Source organism: Chenopodium album, chromosome 8 (assembly GCF_948465745.1).
Source record: "Chenopodium album chromosome 8, dcCheAlbu1.1, whole genome shotgun sequence".
In the NCBI taxonomy this organism is placed as follows: domain Eukaryota; kingdom Viridiplantae; phylum Streptophyta; class Magnoliopsida; order Caryophyllales; family Amaranthaceae; genus Chenopodium; species Chenopodium album.
In genome coordinates, this window is record NC_137841.1 from 47,429,918 (window position 1) to 47,454,634 (window position 24,717).

The following is a 24,717-nucleotide window of genomic DNA, read 5'->3' on the forward strand; positions in this document are numbered from 1 at the left end:
ATTCTTATTCCATTTTGATGGAGATGAAGGATAAGTTCGAATTAGAAAAGCCCTCACCAATGAGAGGCTCGGTCTAGTACAGAAATAAAAACAAGTATTTCCATTACCACAACAATGTGGAGCATGATACAAACGAGTGCAACAATTTGACGAGGTTGCTAGACAAACTGGCCAAAAAGGGCATGCTCGATTCGTACATGATAAAGTCCAAGTTCACATACACTCGGACAGACAACAAGTCTGAGAAGAAACATTAAAATGAAAAGGAAAAAGATAGAAATAGCACGAATTCTAGTTTTGGGGCTATCATATCAGGTGGCTTTGCCACAGGTGGCTCAACCATGACGCATTGAATTTTGGAAAAGAAGTAATGCATGCCGAAGGGGTTAAGGTGGAGCCTTTCCCAGAGGTAACAGTGAATGAGGCCAACCAAGGAGAGGTCAAGGCCTAGCATAATGATCCTATAGTATTTATTCAGAAGATACCCAACCTAAAGGATAAGAGGATATTGATTGATACGGGCAGCTCGTCTAACATTATCACCCTCTCCTGTCTGAAAAATCTAAGGTTCCCGGAAGATGCTCTAAAGGATGCCTCTCACCCGTTAGTTGGGTTTGGAGGGACAGTTATGAACCCGGTTAGACAGATTGACTTGCCAATTGGTCCAAGAGCTAACAGGCTACAACGTCATACTCGGCCACCCTACTCTAACTGCAGCCAAAGCAGTCATCGTGCCGCACCTTATGTTGTGTAAGATTGAAAGATCGGACGGGCAGACTAACTCGATCCAAGAAAATCAAAAAATGGCGAAAGAATGTATCAATTAGCTGTGAAGCCGACTATTTGTGGTTGAGCAAAGTCGTCCGAACAAAACTTAGACGAAGGGTCACTCCAAGCATACCAGGTCGGCCAAAAGAAAAAGGAAACCAAGAAAGAGATAAGGCCCCAGCTGCCCAGCGATCAACAGGATGTAGTGCTGGATCCTGACCAACTTGATCGGACGGTCAAGGTAGGCCCTATAGCCTTGGGACTGCTTGGGGACGACCTAGTCAAGCTGATAAGAGAGTTCAAAGATGTGTTTACATTTGAAGTGATTGAAATGTCGGGTATTAGCCCTCACCAAGCCGTGCATAAGTTAGCTCTTAATCCACTTGTTAAGCCTGTCCGTCAGAAGAAACGAAATCACGGGGAAGAAAAGAATCTAGTGGCTGCAGCCGAAGTATAAAAGCTGCTGGACGCTGGTTACATTCGGCAATGTTACTACCTAGATTGGGTAGCCAATGTAGTTCTTGTTAAGAAGTCGAATGGAACCTAGAAAATATTTGGAGATTATACTGATTTCAACAAGGTATGTCTGAAGGATAGCTTTCCTTTGCCAAAAATTTACCGGCTCGACGACTCTACGGCTGGACATGCTCTTATGAATTTTATGGACGCATACTCCGGATTTCACCAGATCCCACTATGGGAGGTGGATTAAGAAAATACTGCTTTTGTGACCGATCAGGGGCTGTATTGCTATAAAGTCATGCCGTATGGTCTCAAGCATGCCCCTGCTACTTTTCAGACACTTGTCAATACAGTTTTTTAGGGATCAGATCGGCCGAAATATAAAAGCGTATATTGATGGCATGATTATCGAGTAAAAGGAGCCGACCGACCATCTACAGGACCTTCGAGGAACGTTTACCAAACTCAAGAAATGTTTCTTTAGTGTTGAGTCCGGCGAATTTCTTGGGTTTTTTATCGATCAACGAGGAATGGAGGGAAACCTTGAAAAAACTCAAGCTGTTTTAGACATGAAGTCGCCGAGGACAATTAATTTGCAAAGATTGACAGGATGTCTAGCTGCACTCGACCGATTTTTGTCAAAATTAGGGGATAAGTGCTGATACTTTTTGCAAACTTTTAAGAAGAAAGCTATGCTTATGTGGACATAAGAAGCTAAAGAAGCCATTGTATAGCTTAAAAGGCATTTGCATACACTCCATAGCTCGTCATTCAACTCAAGGATAAAAAGTTATACATGTATCTTGCCATTTTAGACCATTCCCTAAGCGCCTTCCTCCTCGTTGAAAGGGACGAAAATCAGATGCCAGTCTATTTCATTAGCCACGTATTGTGCAATTGCGAGCTTAGGTATCAACCCTTAGAGAAGTTTGGCCTGGCCTTGTTTATGGCATCCAAGAAGCTACGGTCGTATTTTCTAGCCCAATCAATTGTGCTTTATACTAATCAGCTACTTAAGAAGTTGTTTGCAACTTTGGAAAGCAGTGGTTAAATGCTTAAATGGGCCTTGGATCTTAGGGGTTTGACATCACATTTGATCCTAGAAAAACGATCAAGGGGCTGGCCTTTGCTGATTTTTTGGCAGAAATGACTAGGCCGGACATACAGCCAGCCGGGGATCAGATATAAAAGGTCTATGTGGACGAAAGCGCAACAACAACTTGATGTGGTGCTTAAGTTATTTATCAGTACCCCAAAGGAGACAAGTTTGTGTATTTGTTGAGGTTTTAATTTCAAGCCTCTAACAACGAGGCCAAGTATGAAGATATCTTGACCAGCCTTAGAATGTGTAAGGTGGAAGGAGCAACAAAGATTTAAATGAGCTCGGATTCCTAGCTAATAGTCAACCAAGTGAATGGTGACTATGAGGCTAGGGAGACGGCCATGATGAAGTATTTGAAGATGTGATCGGAGTTTAAAGTAGGTCGTTGGGACTACTAACCCTAACCAAATTAGAAATTTATAATACCTAAACTTACACTAAACTAATTAGTGGCAAGTAAAGGGTCGAACCCAAAAGGACTAAGTGTATCAATTTGTGCTAACTAGACTACTAGCAAAGCTTGTGAGATAGAGAGAGGTTCAACTAAACACAACTAAGAAAAAAAAACTAAAACTAGGGAAAGTGAAATCCAATTACATCAATACATTCAATAACATCATACAATTAGATGAAAATGACCTTGATTAGGAACAATCAACACATTTAACTCACTCTCGCACAATTAAGCATGTTAATTATCCTACTAAACTAATTCACTCTCGTGCAAATAGCCTAGCAAAGGTATGGAAGAAATTAGGGCTCTCAACCAACTCACTCTCACACAATCGATTGAAAGCACAATTAAGAACATAGAATCAATTAGCTAGAAAGATTCTAATATATAAAAGCATCATCCATACACAATAATCAAGAAACAATTCCGTACTAATCACAATCAATCATTCAATTTATTAACATAACTTTCATCCATTTCCCTAGAACAAAATCTAAGCTAACATAATGAAGAAAGACATGGAAAATAAGGTAAAATAAGAATAAAAACAAGATTAAACAAATAAACTAATTAATCTACTCAAATTAATAAACAAGAAGCAAAAACTAAGAATTAAGCAAGAAATAAAGATGAGATAAAGTTAGAAAATGCTCATTGAATAGATGAGAAGAAGTTCCACAAAATTGCTTCTTCAACCTCTCAAAAACTCCATGGAAATCCAAGCTTTCTCTCTCTACACTACTCCTAAACTAACCCTAAGAAAGAGAAAGTAAAGGCTAAACTAATCTAATCTAAAATAAAATGTTGATTGATGGTCTCCTCTAAAATAACCCCAAAGAGGGTATTTATAATACAAGCTAAAATAATGTAAAAGAAATTAAAAAGAAATAAAACTAAACTAAAAACTAAAAAAAAAAAAAAAAAAAAAAAAAAAAAAACTAAACTAAAAATAAAATAAAATAAAAGGAAAATGAAAAACAAACCCCAAAACCCACAATTCCCGTCCAAACCCACGAGAAAGTCAGACCCCCAAACACTGCTTTCATTTTCGAATTCCCCTGCTCCAATTCAAGCACCATCAGCCATCATCCCCAAACAACCATCATCACCGTTCATCAGCATCGTCGTCATCTAGCATCCAAAATCGTGGCCGTCTAATTCTCATTAAAAATCACGTGAAAAGCTCGTGATTGACCCACAATTACGCGCCCACACAGAAGACGCACAGCAAGTCGCGCTAAGCTTCTGTCTCAACTCGATTTTGGACTTAATTTCGTGCGCTTTCTGATAGGGTTGTGCGCCCGCCAGTGGTCTGGGTAGCTTCTTGCTATGAATTGTTGCGGTTTGGTGATGCGAGGAGGAGTTGTGACAATGCGTGGCTGCTGTAATTAATGGTGGTGAGATGGAGGTCGCAGGTGGCGCTGCTGTTTGCGGCAGCTGGTGGTTGAAATTGGTGGTTTGATTGATGGGCGATTGTTAATGGTGGTTTAATGCGGCGCAATGGCGGCGGTTTGTGAATGGGAAATCGCTGCTGCTCAGGTTTGTGTTTGGTGATAGGTGCAGCGCAACAGCGGTTGCGCGTGAGTGGTGGTGGGTGGCTGTAAGTTGCGATTGGTTGCGGGCTGCTGGTGAATTCAGGGTTGTGGTGCTGTTGGAGTTGTTATTGGTGAGTGTGAAGCGGAGATGGAAGTAGGGGAGATGTGTTTTGGTTGTGTTGTGGTGTAGGGTAAGGTGAGGTGTGGTGAAGGTTTATGGGCAGCAGCTTGTAAGACATTTTGTTGAACTTGATTAACTCGGGTCCCGAACTTCCAATGCAAACCATTTGACTTTGAAATCCGTGCTTCAACCCGAAAACATACCTACACAACCAAAAATACACATGGGAGAATTGGGACAAAGACTAAAATAATAAAATAAAATGAAGTAAAATAAAAGGTTAAAGTAAAATAAAATAAAATAAGAAAAAGAGAGAAACTAGGAATTATTAACTAAAAATACGTAAATAAACTAAAAACTATTAAAAACTACAAAAATACTCAAAATAAAGATAAAAGACGAGAATAAGTAAATAAAAGAAATAAAGGATAAAAAGGGTGAAATTATTGGAAAATAAGCCGGAATACGACTCAATAAACACCCTAAAAGTGACATAAAAGTTATTTATCAAACTCCCCCAAGTTAACCTTTTGCTCGTCCTCGAGCAAATTAACATGAAACACGGGATAAGGAGAATAATTTATTCAAGTAAAACTAAGACACTAAAGGAGACAAGAATGTACACTAACTCACTTTCGTAGGAATCACAGTCAATTTTAGCGACAAATGACAAGCCCTTTAAACCCCTAGATCGCCCTAGAGGACGAGTGTGCTATCGTGAGGGTGTCCTAAGAGTTTAACCCAGAACTCTAAATAAAAACCAAGGCAAGGCAATAAAAAGAAAAGAATAAGAAACATAAAAAGAGAAAGAAAACACAAAGTTTATATTTGGACGAGAGATAGGAACAAGCACAATGAATGCAACCCTTTCTAAGTAGACAAATGTATGCACGTTCCAAGATGTCAATGGTTGATTGAAACATAACATATGCTAAGCATAGAGAACTAATGAGGACTCAATTCACCCTAGCCCCAACCAATCGGGCCGCGTTCTCTCCACTAGCTTCAAATCAACCCTTAAGCTAGCTTCTCATGATTCCACGAAGGAACCGGAAAAAGATAAAGAAATGAAAAACTTTGAGAAGGTAATACCGACATCTCAACTATGCATACTCTCTCCATAGGTTTGAAGTCTATCTCCCTCCACCGTTCTTTGACCTAACCCCACTAAAGCCTAAGGGTCTTTTATTTGGTTGTAACATAAGGCTAAGGGTTAAGGCGGGGTACAAATTTGAAAATTTTGGTGATATTTCCTAAGTGAAGCAAAAGAGTGGCCTACTCTCAAAAACAAACTCAAGAAGTCACAAAATATCAAACAAATATACCAATAATGCCATCTCCCCCAAGCTAATTCAACACTAACACAATATATACAAAAAAAAATGAAGGAACGCTCCCCCCCAAGCTTGAACGAAGCATTGTCCTCAATGCTTAAACTAGGGAAGAAAACGAAACCAAACTAAAATATTTTTGTGATTTTTGTTTCTTTTTCAATTTTTTTTATTATTTTTTTTTCAAGCTCTTTTTTGGTGTCCTTGCCTTTTTTTTTACTATGGACGACTTTTTCTTGAAACTTCCTTTGATTTTCTTGAATTGCATCTTTCTTCTCAAACTTTTTTGCATTTTCTTTTCAAGCTCAATTTTTAATACCTTACTTAAACCAATTAACAAAATGTCTTGTTCAATTTCAACACTCTCAAAACTCAAACCTCACATGCCAATGCTTCACTAACTATAAGGGTTGGTGAACATAGGCCATTAGGTTTGTAACGCGGTTTAAACAAGAGCGGGAAACATTAGGCTCAAATTGATTAATAAGTAGGTCGATCCAAAATAGAAAACCAAATTTGTAACAAAATAAAGAGAAGATAAAGAAAAATGAGAAAAGGTGCCCTTTTCCTCCCCTAGAGTGGCTCGGTCACGATCTTGGGAGCTAGAGGTCAAAACAAGGATTAAGACATGCATAGTCAAGGATCCTAAATAGCCGCTCAACAAGGTGATGAAGGCTAGAATAAATGAAGCTCACAAGGGATTATAACCAAACAAATACAAACCAAGGGTTTCAAATCCACTATAGAGAGCAACTCCATCTTACCACATTCCCGTGAACTAAGGCTTTATGGACCCCTAAAAGTTCTTAACCCGACTACCTTAGCATATAGTATCCTAGAGTCAACCAATAACACTCTCAAACCGTGCATACATTTACCACTTAGGAAGAAAAAACATTAAAGGATTCAAGTCCCAAAACAAAATGTCCAAAATAAGAACAAACAAAACACATTTTGCCAAAATTACCTTGAAAGTAAACAAAAATCTTTTTGGATTTTTCAAAATAAAAGAAAAGACATGGAAATGCATATACTCAAGTGCATGGCATAAATGAATCAACATCCCACCAAACATGATAGAATACCCTACCCCAAGCTTGAATGAGACAATATACTCAAACATAAAACAAATAATCCGTGGGAGGGGAAAAGAAAGAAATCAATCCAACAAACCAACACACGTCTAACGAGTCACCAACAATTAGAGAAAGAGCTAAGAAAGATATTACCGGATATTGGTGGGTGTAATTACCCGCAAATGAACCAATTTAACCTTTAAAAGCTAATTTCCTCTTGAATCGAATCTCGATTTCCATATGCTAGCAAAATTAGGTGTCAAACTTCCTTGATTCTTGATCCAAACCAATGCATAAGAGTATATCAAGTCATGTACCTAGCAAAAGGCACACAAACATTTTCATGAGAGAAAATCTAATCTAAAAAGAAAGGAAAATGAAAGCAATAAAAACCTCGGGTTACTTCCCGAGAAAGGCTTGTTTAACGTCCAAGCGAGACCGCTCTAGTAAATAATATTGCAACGAACGCAAGAGCTTATCAAATGCACTACTACACATTTCATATGATAACAAGTAGGCAAATGACGGGAGGAGGACGTGCAACAAGATTATCGCACGTAAATGAGGAGGAAGATGCCAAAAGAAAGAAGAAAAATCAAATGAAAAATCAAGAAAATAAGAAGAGAAAGAAGAAGAAAAATAAGGAAAAGAATAAAATGGAAAAACCTCCTTAAAATCTTTTTGGGTGACACAATCACCTATTTCCTCAATAATAGGAGGATGAAAAGGAAAAGTCTCATCAAACAAGAGAGGGTCCTCAATAGGCTCTTTGACAAAATAAGGGAGGAACATTGGATAGTAGGAAATGTGGTCAAATTTCCTTGAGAAAGGGACATGAGGAAGGGGAGGAGAAACAATGGTCTCACAAAGCCTCACATTACCAATGAGGGCATGAAAATCAATCATAGAATCCTCAAAAGAACACTCATGACTCACATCTCCCTCCAACAAAAACTCTCCAATAGAAACAACCTCATCTTCCTCTCTATCACAACGATGAACAACAACTCCCTCAAGAACCTCAAAGCCAAGAGTCTCTAAACCATGCATGAAAGGATAAAGGTTTCTCTCAAACTCATCCCTTTCCCATGAAGCATTGCCAATGAACTCTCTCAAGAGGCTATAATGATTTGTTACACCTTCAATGAACATACTAGCCATAACCTCAAATGAGTCCAAAGACTCATGGATAGAAGGGTCACCAACATGCAAGGTAGACTCCTCAAGATGTGGAAGAGGGTTGGAAACCTCAAAATCGACATTTTCTTCATTCACAACTCTTCCACCATCACTCAAGGGACTCTCAATGTCTCTTGATTTTTCAAACTCACCATTATCATCCTCATGAACTCCCTCATTCAAACATGAAGATGGCTCACTCACATCCTCACCAAGAGAAGCTCTCAAAGGGGGTGAATAAGGGGAAGGGTGGCATTAAAGCTCAAATGGGAAATGAAAAGGATCAAAATCCTAAAAAATCCTCTCATCACAAGAAAATCTCCCCTCAACTTCACACCCTTGGCCCACATCATTCTCAAAAACACTCTCACACTCCAAATGAGGTGCCTCACATCCATTTACATCAACCAAAGCACTCATCACTTGGGCAAGCCTCAGTTCTCTCAATTTTTGTTCCTCTTGAAGCTCTTAGAGTTGTTGGGTGAGATATTGCATTTGAGAAAGAATTTGGGAATCAATGTTATTGGGTTGAGGTTCATGATCAAAGTCAAATTGCACATCATCAAAATTAGCACAAACCTCATCAAAATGAGCATAAGGGGAAAAGGTGTCAATTTGCATACTTTGATTATCACAAGGCACATAAGAAGTATCAAGAGAATTCATGCGAAAATTAAAAGAATCTTGGCATTGAGAGTCAAAGCAAGAAATATGCGATTCTCTATCTAAAGAGTCCCTAGCAAGCCATATGAAGAAATCCCACGCATCATGCATAGACAAATGACAAAATCTACCATTATTCAAGTCCTCAACCATTCCCCTAGTATACTCATTCATGCCTAAATAAGCTATACCACAAGCATCATTAAGAGAACACCCATGGTAACTAAGAAAACCATCTAGTCTTTCAAAGTAAGCATAGAAGGGTTCACCATCAAATTGAGGAAAAGATAAGCATGCCATTTTTATACAAAGAACAAAGAAAAGCAAACAAAAATAAAATTATATACAAGAACCTAGCTAATCTAATCAACACAAACTAATGAACGCCTTAGTCCCCGGCAACAACGCCAAAATTTGATCGGAGTTTAAAGTAGGTCGTTAGGACTACAAACCCTAACCAAATTAGAAATTTATAATACCTAAACTTACACTAAACTAGTTAGTGGCAAGTAAAGGGTCGAACCCAAAAGGACTAAGTGTATCAATTTGTGCTAACTAGACTACTAGGAAAGCTTGTGAGATAGAGAGAGGTTCAACTAAACACAACTAAGAACAAAAAATTAAAACTAGGGAAAGTGAAATCCAATTACATCAATACATTCAATAACATCATACAATTAGATGAAAATGACCTTGATTAGTAACAATCAACACATTTAACTAATTCTCGCACAATTAAGCATGTTAATTATCCTACTAAACTAATTCACTCTCGTGCAACTAGCCTAGCAAAGGTATGGAAGAAATTAGGGCTCTCAACCAACTCACTCTCGCACAATCGATTGAAAGCACAATTAAGAACATAGAATCAATTAGCTAGAAAGATTCTAATACATAAAAGCATCATCCATACACAATAATCAAGAAACAATTCCATACTAATCACAATCAATCATTCAATTTATTAACATAACCTTCATCCATTTTCCTAGAACAAAATCTAAGCTAACATAATGAAGAAAGACATGGAAAATAAGGTAAAATAAGAATAAAAAAATATTAAACAAATAAACTAATTAATCTACTCAAATTAATAAACAAGAAGCAAAAACTAAGAATTAAGCAAAAAATAAAGATGAGAGAAAGTTAGAAAATGCTCATTGAATAGATGAGAAGAAGTTTCACAAAATTGCTTCTTCAACCTCTCAAAAACTCCATGGAAATCCAAGCTTTCTCTCTCTACACTACTCCTAAACTAACCCTAAGAGAGAAAAAGTAAAGGCTAAACTAATCTAATCTAAAATAAAATGTTGATTGATGGTCTCCTCTAAAATAACTCCAAAGAGGGTATTTATTATACAAGCTAAAATAATGTAAAAGAAATTAAAAAGAAATAAAACTAAACTAAAAACCAAAAAAAAAAAAAAAAAAAAAAAAACTAAACTAAAAATCCTTAACTCTTATAAAAGTCCCGAAGCAACTTACTGTTGCACCAAAGTTGCTTCCAAATTTACTGTTCCTTAGGAACAGAGAAATGGCGCATTTGCCCTTTGTCTCCCTTGCTGGAGCACCAAAAATCCAAGGGTAGGATTGTCGTTTCACTTTTTGTCCTTGCTTGGTGTACATTTGTCAGTTGATGTTGGCCATGTATAGAGCTATGCTTCCTGGGAACCTTTTTTCTTTCTTTATTGATGTAATAACCTTTGATGTAATTAGGCAATTAATTTGGTGATTGCGTTTTCTTCACTTCCAGAGCATAGTTCAATGGAGATTGTTCGTGTAATCTGGGTTGATGCTTATGGGTTATTATAAGGTGCGTTTTTTCTTTTTCCCCTTTTTTTTCCCCCGAAATTTAGTTATCTTTGATTTATGGTTGGCTGTGTTAATTTGCTATTTACTTTGGGATTTCATTTTGTATGTTTTATGTTAGTGGCGGAGGTTATGGTATTGTTAGATAATTAGGTGATTATTTATTGTGATTGGAAAATTTGTTTGGGCTATTTCTTCTTGAATTGTTATTTTAGTAGCAAAGGATATGGTCTGGTTAGCTAATTAGGTGATTAATTATTGCAATTGGAAAATTGGTGTAGGTTGGATACTGTTAATCTACAGTGTTTGCACAAGGAATGATGTGGTGCAGCTGTTTGAGTTGTACTACAAAATTGCTAGAATATTTATTGTATTTAAATATACTAAGTATAGAAGATATTTGAATTTCGAGGCTGAAAATACTTTTGTGATGTACTTCTTTGTTGTATTAAAATATGTATAGGTGTGTCCTTTGGTTTATTTCTTTGCCTTTTATACCAGCACATATTTCATTTATTTCTTGTATGTATTTCTTTGTTCTTCTTCATATGCTGTGTGAGAAAAGGTTGGTACTATGAAACTTTGACTGAGGCTGTTTTCTTCTGGCTAATTTTGATGAGAACACTGCAGTATAATGGATCATATTTTACTGAAACTTAGTTATATAAACAGATTTGCATATTGACATAGTGATTCTTGGATTATAAGAGTACTTGACTTTCTGGACTATAAAGGAACGTAAATGAGCTGGAAATATGAACTACAAGTTTTAGTTTAGTTGTTAGTTTATGTACTTATGCTAATATTGTTGTATTTCTGGAGAATTGGCTTAAATGTTGTTGCTTATGTTGCTTTTTTTTTGGTGTGTTATGTGTTTCCTTTTTCCTTTTTGCCCCCCTCTTCTTGGTGAAATAAAACAGAATTCAATTAAACGTAATAGGCATCCTTAATCCTTTGAACATGATTAGTGTTTATGGACTGCTATCTTTATGGGCTGTTTGGCATTGTTGAATATGATTTCATATTTTGATATTTTAAAATTAAATAGCCAATGATGAAATCAGTTAAAAACACTATCTTCCAGGACTGATTAGCCCAAAGGCTTTGTTGAAAAAATCTGCAATTCCAAGGCTTTTTTAATTATTTAATTTGTTAAAGTTTTGATTTTTGTTCTTCATTTTAATAATATTTGGTATTATTGTATTGCCCTTTTATCCTGTGATGGCAAGAAATATACTTTTGAGTTGGATTTTAACCAATTATGCTTGTTTTGGACATATTGGTATTTCCCTTGCTGATGAGCTGTATTATCTTCTTTTGACAATGCTTTGCCCAGATGTATCAAGATGGCAGTAGTTCATGATAATGCTGAAGGTATACTCTTTTTATTTTTTTTTTTACAATATCTTATATTCTCATGGTATTTTAAGTTGTTAGTATTCTTTGTGACAAGAATCAGCTTGCCTATATTGTTTATTTCTTCACTGCATTAGGACTCTTTGCTTTTGTATAAACCAAAATAGTGGAATTATCACGTATTTATCTGTTACAAACTAAATATCAATTTGGGTTTTATTGAAGTCTCTAGAATTTGACTACTTAGGAATAGTTTATACTTAATCCTTGTGGTGCCTTATTAGGTGAAAGATGTTTTTTTTAGTTTTATGCAAATATGCAGCATTGAAAGATTAATATCAAGGTTCATATTTGTTTATGCACCACTACTCCTATGTTATCCTATTATCTTGTTTGTGCTAGAACTTCAAATCACTGTGGATTGTGAGTGAACATCGTTTGTATCTTCAAAAATCTATGTTGATTTGTCTTAAATAGGAATCTCTTTGATGCACTAATTTAATTATCTTTTATGATAGAAAATTTAACTTTAATTAAAATTGTCTATCTTCTAATAACAATATAGTTGTAATAAAGGAAAATGATTGGTGAATATATCATTCATTCATTACAATGGCATTAAGAAGGACCTTAGTGAGCTTTTAAGTTCCCATTGGAAATTGGAGGGTTATTTTTATTAAGGAAGATCAAGGCAGAGCACAGTTCTATTACAATGCGAACTCGAGTTCGCCATTGCAGAGGGAGAGCAAAGGGAATATCCGTCAAGGTTGATATTTGATATTTTTCTTCTTGCATGTTTCATTCTCTATTTTTCTATTTCTAACCTGTTATATTCTATTGTTCTTCACTGTTATAGCAAACTAATCAATTAGATTCTCATGTGGCCAGTGACATGCATGCTGCATTAAACTTGGATGATGGATTATTGGATATGATTCGTTGATACGGCTATCACTTTGAGTCAGAATATCCCAAAACAGAACCATTGCATATATGGCTATCCCAATTGATCTCGACAATAGTTGCATGATAATTAGCATTTACCACTATGAGTTGTATTCTTTGGTGTCGTTGATTTAAGGTTATTAACCTGACAGACGAGCTGCTTCGTCTGAAGTAGAAATTCATGGAGGAGGATCAATCTGAATGACTAAACCACTTAACAGATATATGCAGTGAGGGTCACCTAGCATGAACACGAATCTGGTCTGAGTGTGAGGATCACCTAGCATCAGTCATTGGATGCACACAGGAAGATCTGACCTTTTTCAAGAGCAATGTTAGCCATTCTCCCCTTGGCGAGCTATGTCAAGGCATGACTTCTCTATCTTGGTAATTATTTAATAATATACTCAAGCTGGACGAATCCGCTTTTGCCTTTGCTAAAACATTTACTTGATTGTTCTCTTGATTTGAATGAGATGTTAGTTTTTTATATTTAGCTACATTGGAACCTTAGGTGCATTGTTCTAAATATAGGTTCTGATTGTCTGTTTTATCTCTGGTGGTCAATTAATATTATTAGAGTTCTCATCTAAGTGACTATTAAGCCTTAAGAATATGAGCATGTGATAGTGTGATACTGCAAATTCCTTTATCTTCTACCATTGAACGTGGTTTTTAGATTATCCCAAATAAGTGAAAATGATTTTATTTCGTATATTTTCAGGTTTGGCTACTATTTGATCAGTTGAAATCAAATATTCTCATGATAATCACTCATCTGTGCACTTTGTATATTTCCTCTTTAAAATTGTAAATATTTTGTTCAATTACAGTTGTTTTGTATATAATCGGATAGAGAGTGGCTACAATAATGCTGGACAAAGAGAGAGCTGGACTGATGGCTGTTGGATATGGATTACATGCAGTAAACACTCTCAAATCCTCTCTAAATGCCGAAGGATGCTGCACAACATCTCCCTAGCCTACTAGAAGGAGCAGCAAGTATAACTCCAACTCTAAGCCGGAACTTCCTTCCATTTGACTTTATTCTGATGCACTGTCATGTAATACACTTCATTGAATTATACTGATTATCCAATGTATTCAGAGTAGTTAATAAGTTCCTTATTTCCTACAATGTACTGTTTTGTGACTACAGATGACAGATGGGTTAGCTATGAAGCAACGAAAGAGATTCGAAAATTAGAATCAGGAACAAGTGTATTGTTGCTCTAACAGCACACACAATGTCGTAAGAAAGACAAATATACAGGTTGTTGTTCTCAAGATCAAGTGCTTGTGTGATTGAAAATGTGTATAGGTGGATCCAAGTGTCTGTAAGAGTCAAAAGACTAACTTTTGTTTGTGGTGATGATATAACCAGGCTTTGGGGTATAATAAAATAGAGAGAAAAAGGTAATACCTTACTAACCTTAATGTTCTTATAATTATTAACTGGTTCACAAGTTTTAGATTCTAGAGTATGTTTATGTGCGTGGATGCTTCTTTCCGAAACTTGCTTTCGTTTGGGAGTTTTGAACAACAATATTTTACTTCCTTATGGAAATGAATAAGGACCATCAATCTGGATATCTAGCTGTAGTAAAAGTTAACAACATATCTTAATTGTTTTTTTTTTTTTTTTTTTTTTTTTGGGGAAGGCTCATATCTTAATTGTTCAGTGACAACTTAGTGGTTATTGAAGTATATCTTAAGCCATTCTTAAGGTGAATAGTTGGATTTTTCTAATTTATATTGTGGCTACATAAAATTGCCTCTTTGCAATATTTCAGGTTTTTCTACTTGCATTCTTCTGTCGATTTAATTGAGCAACCACGAGGTGTCAATGGCAGAAAGTTGGTTATTTATTTGGAGATTGATGGGGTCTGGTCCGAGTGTATTGAGTAGTAGAAATTTTGTAGATTTCAATTTGAAAATTTGAGGAAAAATTTTAAATAACATGTGCCATAATGTAAACAACTTTTATAATTTTTCGATTTTCCCTTAGCTGTTCAATTTAATACATTCTTATTTTTTTACAAAAATTATTATGTAAGTTGTTAAAAATTAACCCTTTTTCTCATTTGTTAAACATTTAAATAAAATTCTTAATATTATAAGATATTTTTGTTTATAAAATGAGGAAAGTTTGAAAAAAAAAAACATGTATAGACAATCAATCAGTTTTAAGTTTCAACAAATTACTCATGTTATAATTAACGAGGAGCCTTAAATATCATTGTTTACTTAGCATTGTCATCAACTTAATGAGGTTAACTGGTTAAGTAATAGTTGTTAAGTAAATAATTACTAGCTAAGTATTAAGCGGTGTTACAATATGCAAAATTGTAAAAGATAAGTACAAAAAGTACTTGATGAGGGAAGGGAAAAATCAAATTGAAAAATAGTTTTTCAAATTTGTAAAACCTTAAGAAAATGGAGGAGAAGGTAAAGGAGAAGGAAAGTAATGAAACAAGTGAAAATGAGGTAAGGTGAGGTCAAAAGACGACAACACTAATAAGAATCTATAGTAGGATCATGCTAGGTTTGTAAATTAATGTTTTTATGAGAGAGAGAGAGAGAGTACAACCTGTAATAAAATTGAGATAGATAAATTTCTTATAAACATGAATCCAAATGAATAAGGTACATATGCAAGTAGAACTTAACTATAAACTCTATCTGCAATTTGTTAAAAAAGAAATAAAAAGAGAAAGAGACCACATAAAAAGAGATTACTAAATAAAAGATATTACTAAAGAAGGTAAATAGGGTATAAGTAAATAAATAAGATAAATAGAAGATTACCTCACTGGTTAAAGCCCTAAGACCTATTTCGTAAAACGACACATTAACAAGATATCTATGTTATAATATGTGAAAAACCTTTTAGATAACTGTTTAACAACTTAAACTTATAAATATGATAAACTTATTGATTATCTTGTAGTCAACATGAATTAAACAGAGAGAGAGAGAGAGAAAGAGAGAGAGAGAGAGAGAGGGGGGGGGGGGGGGCTAAGAGGAAAGAAAGAAGAAAACTAATCCCTCTATCTCTCCTGACTTCTATCTATCTCCATCTTTCTTACAACCTCTCTCTCTCTCTCTCTCTCTCTCTTGCTTTTACTTTAAAATTTTATGCTATACACTAATCTCAATAAGTATTGTACTATATACAAGATACTTATCCTAAAATTAGGATTCTAACACCTACTTGTCTATGTTCATTTTAATTTGAGTAAGGGTTGGTATTTCCTTTTACCAATCCTCCAATCGCCCTAATCGCGCCACCCAGTTTGTTAATCTTCCAATCGATTTGATCGCAACACCCAGTGTGTCAATCCTCCACTCAGTCCTCCAATCGCCTTGATCGCACCATCCATTTTGTTAATCCCCCAATCACCTTAATCGTACCACCCAGTGTGCCAATCCTCCACTGAATCTTCCAATCGCTTTGATCGCATCACCCATTTTTTCAATCCTTCAATCGCCTTGATTGCACCACCCAATTTTCCAATCCTTTAATCGTCCTGATCGCGCCAAGCCCCATTCATCATATGTATACATTAAATACCGATGCAACAATCACAAATCATAAAATTTTTATTTCTCGTCTAATTTCATGAAATTGAAGGAGCACTAGCTACTAAAAATTACTAACATATATCGTGAGTAATTTGTTGAAGCTACCTTACTAATCACATATAAAGGGAATAAACAATCAAATAATAACTAACACTGGTTACAGGTGATAAATCAACATCTAATCAAACAACTTACAAAATAATAACAAATTAAGATCACCTAGATTAAAATGTAGCAATAAATTCAATTCAATCAACACACATATATTACACTACTACTTCCTTCGCAACATAATCTATTCCATCAGATTTCAACTTTGATCAACGCTAACAACAATTACTTAACCTCATTACAAATAAAACATTAGCGATGTTTAAAGGTTTTCTAAAACTGCCCACTCTGGCCTCTATGTCTGCATCATTATTTACTATAACTAAAGTGATCATTAGCCAAATTAAATTTAAGGCTAGCCAATCATAGCAAAAGAAAATCGACGAACAAAACGCAACCAATTACATTAACACATAAACTACGACTAATTATACACTAATCACCGAGGTGAAATCACATTGGGGGACCGCGCGCGTAGCGCGCGGGCCAACAACTAGTAAAATAAAATAAAAGGAAAATAAAAAACAAACCCCAAAACCCACAATTCCCGTCCAAACCCACGAGAAAGTCAGACCCCCAAACACTCCTTTCATTTTCGAATTCCCCTGCTCCAATTCAAGCACCATTAGCCATCATCCCCAAACAACCATCATCACCGTTCATCAGCATCGTCGTCATCTAGCATCCAAAATCGTGGTCGTCCAATTCTCATTAAAAATCACATGAAAAGCTCGTGATTGACCCACAATTGTGCGCCCACACAGAAGACGCACAGCAAGTCGCGCAAAGCTTCTGCCTCAACTCGATTTTGGACTCAATTTCGTGCACTTTCTGACAGGGCTGTGCGCCCGCGGTGGTCTGGGTAGCTTCTTGCTGTGAATTGTTGCGGTTTGGTGATGCGGGGAGGAGCTGTTAGAATGTGTGGCTGCTGTAATTAATGGTGGTGAGATGGAGATCGCAGGTGGCGCTGCTGTTTGCGGCAGCTGGTGTTTGAAATTGGTGGTTTGATTGATGGGCGATTTTTAATGGTGGTTTGATGCGGCGCAATGGCGGCGGTTTGTGATTGGGAAATTGCTGCTGCTCAGGTTTGTGTTTGGTGATAGGTGTAGCGTAGCAGCGGTTGCGCGTGAGTGGTGGTGGGTGGCTTTAAGTTGCTATTGGTTGCGGGTTGCTGGTTAATTCAGGGCTGTGGTGCTGTTGGAGTTGTTATTGGTGAGTGTGAAGCGGAGATGGAAGCAGGGGAGATGTGTTTTGGTTGTGTTGTGGTGTAGGGTAAGGTGAGGTGTGGTGAAGGTTAATGGGCAGCAGCTTGTAAGACATTTTGTTGAACTTGATTGACTCGAGTCCTGAACTTCAAATGCAAACCATTTGACTTTGAAATCCGTGATTCAACCCGAAAACATACCTACACAACCAAAAATACACATGGGAGAATTGGGACAAAGACTAAAATAATAAAATAAAACGAAGTAAAATAAAAGGTTAAACTAAAATAAAATAAAATAAGAAAAAGAGAGAAACTAGGAATTATTAACTAAAAATACGAAAATAAACTAAAAACTATTAAAAACTACAAAAATACTCAAAATATAGATAAAAGACGAGAATAAGTAAATAAAAGAAATAAAGGATAAAAAGGGTGAAATTATTGGAAAATAAGCCGGAATACGACTCAATAAACACCCTAAAAGTGACATAAAAGTCACTTATCAAGATGCTTAAAGAAGAGGACGAGAGCCTAGAACACTTTACTCTGCAACAAGTTCTCCGTTGGTCTATTCATCAAGCGGACGCCCTCTCCTAATTAGCATCATCGGCATCATGTGATACTCCCAGATCAGTGTTCTGGGAAGTAAAGGAAAAGAGGAGTATTGATGTCGAGCTAGTATAGAGCATTGATAAAATCTCAACCTGAATGGACGCAATTATTCCCTATCTAAGAGACGAATTGCTCCCAGCCTATCCGAATGAGAGCTGGTTGATGAAAAAGAGAGTGTCCTAGTTTAAGATGAAGAATGAGGAGTTATTCAAAAAAGCTTTTGTGGAATCTTAACTGATGTGTACTACCTCGAAAAGGGGGCATGATGTGCTGGACAACCTCCACCAGGGGCATTATTGTTCGCACATTGGAGGACGAACCTTTGCTGAGAAGGCCACCCACCTAGGGTATTACTTGTCGAGCTTAATGCAGACGCCATGCAGATTGTGAAACAATGCGATAAATGTCAGAAGTTTGCAACCCTAATTCATCGTCCGACTAATAGTTTGTCGGCCATATGTAGTCCACTCCCCTTTGCAAAATGGGGCATGGACATCTTGGAAATTATACGCCAACATCTGAGGCGGTATGAGTTAGTAGTAGTCGACTACTTGCAAGTGTGGGATGAAGCCGAGGCCGTCCGATGGATCAAGTGGACGGACGTGTCGGCTTTCATTTGGAAGAATATAATCACTCTCTTCGGAGTGCCACATTCAATGGTGTTCGATAGTGGACCCTAATTTGAAAAACGCTAGCTAAAAAATGGTTGGGAGACCAGGGCATCAGTCACTGTTTTGCCTCGCTCAGCCGACCATAAGACAACGGCCAAGTTGAGGCCTATAACAAGTTAATCTCCAATGGCATCATGAGTAAGCTTGAGAAAGCAGGCGACATGTGGGCAGACGAGTTGGTTAATGTGTTATGGTCTATATAAACGACAACAAAAATTGCACAGGAAAGACCCCCTTCTTTTTAGTCTATGGTGTCGAGGCGGTACTCCCTATTGAGATGTACAAGCCTACCCTATGGGTGATGTTATATGATGAATCGGCTAACTGGGAGGCAATGAAGACCGCACTAGACTTCCTTCTAGAAGCTAAGGGTAATGCGGCGTTCAGCCATGAAATATATCGTTTGAGGATAAAAAAGGCATATAATCATCGAGTATCTAAGCGTCTACTAAATATGGGGGATCTGATTTTAAGGAAGATGAAAGCGGTAGGCGGAGCTAACGAAGATGGAAAGTTAACCCCAAATTAGGAAGGGCCCTACCAGATCACAGAAGAAGTGCAAGATGGAACCTATCGTCTTGAAGCCTTAGATGGTCGTCCTATTCTTCGAACATGGAATATGGAAAATCTAAAAAAAAAAAATTTGTTTAAGGCTTACCAGCAAATTTTTGCATCAATCTTGATGATAAAGTAGTTTAGCTAAGCCTTCACGGCCGAATGATTTAATTGAGCCGAACGGCCACCAACAATGTAAAATTTTGACAAATATTAATGAAAAGTAAAGCATTGTTGTTATTTTTATTGTTCTTATTGTTGTTCATAATTATAGTGAGCTAAATGCCGAAAGAAATTGAAAACATGGTGGCTCACAGATATGCTGGTCGGCTACCACAAAAATAGGCCTAAAGGCCGCCTAAAAAGAGAAATCAATGTTGCCTCAACAAGGCATCTCAATCTTCTAATTCCCAAAATAGGGCATGAAGTGTGGGCCGAGTAGGACCTCAATGAGAGTCCAATATAATAGATTGGCTCAGCCACGCTGAATCGAACGATGATGCACCTTAAGAAAAAGGTTAATTTGCATTAGCCGAGTGAAAGTCCAAATAAGAGCTACTCGGCCACCAATCTAGCGTTGGTCGAGTAGAGTGTTAAGGAAGGGAATCCTTAGCCAAATCACTCGCCCACTCCCTAATAAAATGCCAACTACAAAATGTAGCAAGGGCATACTTTGATCTGCCACTCGGCCAATAAGCCTAACGGCCACTCTAACCGTTCGACCCCATTAAGACGAACGATAGGCCAAAAGAGAAATAAAAAAATTTCCTAAGGCATAAGTTGCCTATCTAGGGAAAAGATTTTCCTAAACGAACGATCCCAATGAATGGAAATTCACAAGTTAAGAACATAAACGGAATTTTTTGGGTCCGTCCAAGCGATAGCTTGAACGGACAACTCAATCAAAGCCAATGAAGGTTGTATACTTAAAAGTTGATTCGGCATTCACCTTGTCCAAGGGAAATCATTATATATGATTTGATTAACTTACTAGCAGTGATAACTTTCAAGGTATAAAATCTACTAAGTTAATCAAACCACTTGGAATTTGGACTTGGCGAACATCGAATAAAGGAGCATACCTCTAGTACTCGTACGAAAAAGCAATAAGTAAAAAAAATATGCATAACAAAAAATTGCTAAGTACAAAAATGTAGAAAACCGCTTAGAAGGCGGCAAAATAAATTAAAACCGCTCAGAAGGCGGTGAAATCCTTACAGTAGCAGCTTAAATTAGAAGGAAAATATAAAAAATTGTTCATAGATAGGAGAAATAAAATAAAAGGTTAAAGAAATAAAGCTTTAAAATAAGCTGTAGAAGAAGGCTCCTCATTCGACCGCATCATTGCCCCCACCATCAGCATTGGCTTCCTCGGCATTAGCCATATTGTTAGAAGAAGGGGCCCCATCCTCTGCTGTCTCTTCATCGTCTCCCTCGGCTTCACCATCGCTGTAGCCGGGAGTTTAGACAAAAGGAGATAAGGGCAGACCGACAACCTCGCACTCTACCTTCATGGTTAGAATGTCTAGCCTTCTGGTAAATTGCTCATAATAATAAGCAATCTCGTCCGGTTCCATCATCATGGCAAAGGCGTCCTCAAAAAGGTTTTTGAGGAGAGTGAGTGCCAACTGCTCGACGCGGATAACATCAGCTGGAGGAATAGGCCTTGGAGAACTTATCTTATTTTTCGGCTCTTCTACCTCCTTCCTTAGCCTCTCGGCCTCCTGGTTTCTCTTGTCCGTGGCTTGAAGAGCTAAGTTCAAGGATTTCCGGCCGGTCTCCAGCTCACCCCTAAACTGGTCTGAGGCCTCAGCCGCCTCCTATCTGCTAGTCGCCAGAGCGACTGCCTCGTCCCTCTTCTTTGTAATATCCTAGTTCGCCTGCCTTTCTTGTTTAAGAGCATCCCCTATTTTGAGGATGTCTTTAGTTTGCCGGGCGGCTTTCTCGGGCAAGGCATTCATTGCTGTTTGATGGCAAGCCCTTTCCACGGCCAGAAAGTCGGTGTTCTCATATAACAGTTTATGGAGATATGCCCAGGCCGACTCAAGCTCGCGTCGCGAATTAGGACACCGGTCTTGAAAGGAAAAGAGCCTAAGGAGATTACGTTGTGGACAAACAGGAAAAAAAAGTAAAGAAAAATAAGACTAAAAAATTTTGCTAAGTGTTGGCCAAAGAACTAGATACTGCCATAAAGAAGTTATTGATCATTGGACCAAGGTGCCCATCATGGATACCCCGATATTTGTCCCGAGTCTCGGCTTAGATGGCCTTTTGAATAGCGTCCCGGACAGTTTTGCGTTCGGCCCCAGTTAGAGCAGAACTAGGGGACGGACGTCCAAATCCTCAGAATTTTCTACAAAATAAAAACAAGTTAGAATTCTAAAGAAAAGAAAAGGTATGAAGGGAAAAGGACAAAGAAGTATAAGTACCTTCTGAGAGATTTGCGAAGCGCGGACGCGCCACAGGGGGAGGCTTCAACTGAGGCTGCTTTTCCGCCTTGGCGGAGATGTCAGCTCCCCTTCAGTTGGGGAACAAGAAGGCTTAGTTCCCAAATACTCAACATGCGGAGTTGAGTTTTGGCCGGCCGTGTTGTCCGGGGTCGGCACTTCCCCTCCGTCTTTTTTGATGTGTTTATTTCAGGCCTTCTCGAACGAAGGTGGCTCCGAAGTCTTGGAGACCCCACTAAGTACAAGTTGGGGTTGTTCTTCTGTAGGTGACGTCGATGCAACCCGTGACATTTCCCTGGCTGCGGCGTTCTAGACACCGAAACCTTGCGAGAATTAGACGACTTATCATCCTTCGAAGCAGGCGCCGACCTCTTCCTCGCAGGTCTAGCGGTACCTGACTGAGAAGAGACGAAAAAGTCCATTTACAAACCTCCATTTGAATAGCATTGAAGGAAAGAAGCATGAAAAGAAAGTCACTCGGCAAAATTATATTTAAAGACATGTCCGATTAGCATTGTAGTAAGGAACATAAAATTCAAGTTCACTCGGACAGGGTTGAAGTATCATTTAATTTACTAGTTGTTCGAGTAGAATTGTAGTAAGAGACCTACAATTTAAATCCACTCGATCAGGAGTGAAATACATGAAGCAACCGACTCAAACAAAATCATTATTCTTTGAAGTATAGAAAATCGGACGCAATAAAAAGATAAAAGAGAAGAAAAAAAATCAGGGCAAAGAGAATGGTCGTACCCCCTTTTGTTGTCTCATACTGAGCCCTCATGATCTTGTAGCGCTCCATGTTGACCTTGTTCATGTCCATCTCATCCTTCAGAGTAGGATCAAGCTAAGACATTGCTTGCTCTGTTACAAAAAAAAGAAAAGGAGTAAGAATAATTTTCTAAGTAAAAACACAGTCAATGATGCATGACACAAAAGTTAACCGTGAGGGTAGTTTCGGTGCAGGCCGAATGAGGACATGAACAGGGGATCCCTTAGCCAGTTCACTAAAAGGATCCACCTTGGAATAACAGGTATTCGGCACCCCCCTCTAAATTCTCGCTTGACCTTGAAATAGTCAAGCAGATCAAGTGAATTGGGGGGCGGTCGGCCGCTAATCTCCTCGTCCAAGCTGAACGGGAGAAGAGTTGAAATTGTTTATCTTTTTGTTGAACTCCTTGTCTCCCGTCTTTTTGAGGTATAACCTTTGCTTCCCGTCACACCACTTAGAAATCTTATGCATGCACATCATGTACTCTGGCCGGGTGCTCAGAATAAACCAACCGTTTTAGTCGGCGTCTAGCTTCACCATGTTGTGCATGGCGCAGAAGACTTGGAAGTTAGGGGTAAAACCCTTCCTTAGACAGGTCACCTAGTATTCAAAAATGTTAGGCCAGCTATTCGGTGCAAGCTGGACAAAAGCAATATGATATTCTTATTGTAGCTCCTGGACAAATCGGTGAAGAGGGCAGCGGAGACAAACCTCTAGGGCCGCCCTATATAATTAAAGCCTCGGCGGATGATCCTAGGGTCGTCCGAGGCAGTAATAGACCCGGACATTTGAGGGGGACTTATCCGAAAGCCCTCCATCAACATGGGGATCTCCCTCCATTCTTCAAACAGATTATTGAGGTACCCTAGGACTACGTCCTCGATCATACAGCCGTAGTGGCGGTTGAAATCATTTTCTTCTTTCTCTGCCTCAGCGGTAAGATTTTAAGCCTGCAGTTTTGCATGATGAGGTTTAGGGGTCCTCGCTGAACCAAATTCTTGAGACAAGACCCTATCCAGCTCGTCAACCTCAGCGCAACTCCCTCCAATCGAGATCTACCTTAGCTTGGGCAGTCCTGGTTCCTTTGGCACTAGAGAGCCTTACCCTTGTAATTTACTCCAACCATATAACTGTGACTTCCTGATAGAGCGCCGCAGGGGTGTCGGTAGGCTTGGAAATTACTATGTCGATCCTAGGTCTTGCCGACCTGAGAGTTTGACAGAAAGGGGCGAGAAAGAGTTCGCCCGGCCGCAACTGAAGGGCTTGGTTGATTTTGGTATAGTACCCGAGCAGCCACCGATGATTGAGGTCGACTTTGGCCAGATTGAATACGAAGGTGGTGCAATGACTGCATGAGCCAATGTTGGTCAGATTGACTTGTGATCGTTCGAGGAGGAGAGCGGGGAAAAGAAGTCAGTAACTCGTCCACTCCATGGATCAAGTTAGCGAATAAAGCGCAGGTTACATTCGGACCCTACCCAAAAGTAGAGGTGACTAATTGATTCTGGCATTCTTCAAAAGAGGTGGTCACTTCGACCACCGAGCACGCACTACCATGAATAGTAGTGGTAGTGTTTGTGTTTGAGTTTGAGGTGTTGGTCTCCAAGTCCTGTTGTTCGAATCATAAGAGGCCAAAGGTTGAACAAGAGTGCCATCAGGATTTTTGGCAGCATGAAGGTCATGCGTTTGCCTCGTACTCGCCATGTTCGGCTATAGGGACACAAAAGAATAGGTGGGGGTGAGTTGGTACGCACTAGAAATGGACCCACTCAATAAAGACGAGGACTCGTCCCTGTCCACGCTAGATTCCTCAGTCCCAAGCGAACAAACGACCTCATGAGGAGAAAGGTCGAGGCCGAGTGTTGATTAGCATGTTTGAAAAAAAAACAAAAATGAAAATAAAATTAAAGATAAAAGGAAGAGAATTTGGTTACCTTCATCTGAGTAGAAGGTTGA

The 24,717-nt window shown here is 38.2% G+C and overlaps 1 non-coding gene across 1 annotated transcript; it reads left to right on the plus strand.

Moving 5' to 3' along the window:
• The first annotated feature begins 11,545 nt into the window (after positions 1 to 11,545).
• LOC145557123 (small nucleolar RNA SNORD96 family) lies at positions 11,546 to 11,634 on the plus strand. The gene has a single exon (XR_014092189.1). It is a non-coding gene; the product is annotated as a small nucleolar RNA SNORD96 family (small nucleolar RNA).
• Positions 11,635 to 24,717: the final 13,083 nt, after the last annotated feature.